Source organism: Ochotona princeps, chromosome 4, assembly GCF_030435755.1.
Source record: "Ochotona princeps isolate mOchPri1 chromosome 4, mOchPri1.hap1, whole genome shotgun sequence".
NCBI classification, from domain to species: Eukaryota; Metazoa; Chordata; class Mammalia; order Lagomorpha; family Ochotonidae; genus Ochotona; species Ochotona princeps.
This window is the reverse complement of record NC_080835.1, coordinates 40,343,722-40,347,124: the sequence shown is the minus strand read 5'-3', so window position 1 is coordinate 40,347,124 and position 3,403 is coordinate 40,343,722. Positions and strand designations below refer to the sequence as shown.

Below are 3,403 nucleotides of genomic sequence, written 5' to 3'. Positions count from 1 at the left end.
ATAAAATAAATCTAAAACAAAAACTATACTGACACTATATAAAACCATTTTGTTTTATGTTTAAATATGCAGATGTAAAAGCAACAATAAAAAGAATGCATACATTTTATTTTTGTAACATTTACAAGTTTTTGCAGCTACGGAAACATGGAAAAATGTGTATATTGTGTGCCTGGTGCAGTAGCCTAGTGGCTAAAGTCCTTACCTTGCACATGCCAGAATCTCATATGCCGGTTCATATTCTGGTTGCTCTACTTCCCAGCTCCCTGCTTGTGGCCTGAGACAGCAGCAGAGGAAGGCCCAAAGCCTTGGGTCCCTGCACTCACATGGGAGACCTGGAAGAGGCTCCTGGCTCCTGGTTTCGTATTGGCTCAGCCCTGGCCATTGCAGCTACCTGGGGAGGGAACCAGCAGACAGAAGATCGTTTTTTTCTCTGTCAAATCTGAGTTTCCAATAAAAATAAGTACATCTTCAAAAAAAAGTCATTATTGTGTACTATGGCTCTGCAGTGGCCTAAAACAGTAGCTGTTAGCCACACGGATCACAAATGGTCTGAACCGTAGGAGCTGAAATGTGTTCTAAGTATTAAAAACACACTGAATTTTGAAGACTTGGTAGGAACAAAGGGTAATATATATCATTTATGATGATTTACACTGATTATCTGTTAAAATGATACTTTGGTTATGTTATATTAGGTTATTAAAATATATTATTAAAATAGTGATGCAAATGTAAAGTTACGTGTATAGGCTCACTTTGTGGCTTACATTGTATTTCTGTATTTCTGGCTAGCTTTTTCATATCTCCCTTTTGTGTACCTATAGATTTTATGACCCATTAGAATTACCCAAGAGCTTAAAAAAAAAAAAAAAAAAAAAAAACCCAGGCCCTACCCCAAGCAGTGTAATTGGTGTTGGGTGATACTGGCGGTATTTAAATCTCCCCAGGTGATTCTAACGTACTCTCAGTTAATAACCACTGCTATCATCCCCAAGCTAGCATACCTCAGAGAATTATTTTTCGCATTTTTGTCCTATATAATTAAGGAAGGGTATTCTCTAAACAAAAAATAACATTTAAATTTAAGTTCAAAGACTCTGTGCCAGTTCCTTTCGGGACTGATACACCCTATGACTGGCTACACACACACATGAATTATTCCCAAGCCGTTGCCTGGTCATGGCACATTTTCCAGTTCATAAAAACAAAGTAATGAATTCCTTTGTTCTTTTTTGGGTGGGAGAAGGGGAGGAGTTTACATGATGCTCAACTGTGTACGATTAGCAATACTGGAACTGGTTCTAAAGGGATGGGATTTATAGAAAGTGTGTGTGCTTTTTTTTTTTTTAAAGAACCAAGTGTGTTGTCTATCATCTTATTAACTGCCTTAGATGCACTGGTTTTTTTTATTTTAAAGATTTATTTGTTTTTATTGCAAAGTCAGATATACAGAGAGGAGGAGAGACAGAGAGGAAGATCTTTCATCCGATGATTCACTCCCCAAGTAACCGCAACGGTTGGGTGCTATGCCAATCCAAAGCCAGGAGCCAGGAACTTCCTCCAGGTCTCCCACACGGGTGCAGGATCCCATGTCTTTGGGTCATCCTCAACTGCTTTCCCAGGCCACAAGCAGGGAGCTGGATGGGAAGTGGAGCTGCTGGGATTAGAACTGGCGTCCATATGGGATCCCAGTGCGTTCAAGGCGAGGACTTTAGCCGCTAGGCCATTGCGCCGGGCCCAGAAAGTGTGTTTCCACCTTCTTTTTGATTATAACATCTCTAGCAGGCAGGCAGGGCTTATCCCCATTTTTATTCATTCATCTTTATTTATTTGAAAGGCAGAGGGAGATTGTCCATTTGCTGGTTACTCCCCAGATGCTCACCAGTAGCCAGGGCTGGGCCAGAACCAAGCTGTAGGCCACAGACTGAGTCTCCCACAGATGTGATGGCAGCTCAAGTACTTGAGTCATTCTGCTCAACACGTGTATTTGCAGGAAGCTGAATTGGATACAGAGGTGGAACTCAAATTCAGTCTCCTTGAAATGGGATACGGGCATCCCAAATGGTATCTTAACTGCTTGCCTCTTATCCCCACTTTTAAAGATTTATTTTATTGGAAAGACAAAGCTACAGGGGAAGAGGGAGAGAGAAATCTCCATATGCTGGTTTACCATCCAAATGACTGCAACAGCTGGTGCTGGGCCAGGCAGAAACCAGGAGCCAGGAATTTCATCCAGGTCTCCAACATGGGTGCAAATGTCCAAGCCATTAGACCATCTCCTGCTGCTTTCCCAGGTTCATTAGCATGGCACTGGACTAGAAGTACAGCTGGGCCTGGCGTGATAGCCTAGTGGCTAAATCCTTGCCTTGCATGTGCCGGAATCCCACATAGGCACTGGTTTCCGTCCAGCTCCCTGCTTGTGGCCTGGGAATGCAGCAGAAGATGGCCCAAGGTCTTGGGACCCTGCACCCGCGTGGGAGATCCAGAAGAGACTCCTGGTTCCTGGCTTCAGATTACTTAGCTCCGGCTGCTGTAGCCACTTGAGGAGTAAACCAGTGGATGAAAGATCTTTTTCTCTGTTTCTCCTTCTCTCTGTAAAACCTAGCTTTCCAGTAAAAACCAATCAATCAATCAATTGATTATTTAAAAAGTGGAACAGCCAAATCTCAAACCAGTGCCCACACGGGATGCTGGCATTAAGGGTGGCAGCTTAACACGCTAGGCCATGGCACTCTGCCTACTGTGTGTCCATTGAGCCTTTATTTATATGCATGTGTTACATCCCTAGAAAAAGAATCCCGGGATTTTCCCTCCTGTTTTTTGGTCTTTTTTCATGGTTCACGATGCCAGTTGGAGTTGTCAGTTCTTTGAAACAGAGCGGCATGATGGAAGATTATTTTTCTAGATCTTTCAGCTGTACACCCAATCTGGGACTGATACTCCACACTTGTTTAACCTGCCTGTGAAGTTCACAACAATTTTCCCAACTCTGTGATCATCAATGATTTCAAACTCGCCAGTATAGCGTACCTCATCATCACAGCGAGGAAGCAGATGTTGGCTTTGGAACACCTGATGAGCACCTGGTGTTTGCCTCTCTCCTTGGCATTGCTGATGCTCTTCGGGGCACCAACCAGGACATTTCTGTGCACCATTGCAATAGCACGGAAAGATGACAGAAAGAGCACCCTATCCTCATTTTTAAAAATTTATTTATTATTGGAAAGTCAGATTTACAGAGAGTATCTTCCACTGGTTCACTCCTCAAAGTAGCCACAACAGCTGGAGCTGAGCTGATCTGAAGCCAGGAGCCAGGAGTTTCTTCCAGGTTTCCTATGCGGGTGCAGGGTCCCAAAGCTTTGGGCCATCCTCCACTGCTTTCCCAGGCCACAAGTAGGGA

At 43.5% G+C, this 3,403-nt stretch overlaps 1 pseudogene; it reads right to left on the bottom strand.

Moving 5' to 3' along the window:
- Positions 1–2,787: 2,787 nt before the first annotated feature.
- Positions 2,788–3,158, bottom strand: LOC101519552 (small ribosomal subunit protein uS8-like; annotated as a pseudogene).
- Positions 3,159–3,403: the final 245 nt, after the last annotated feature.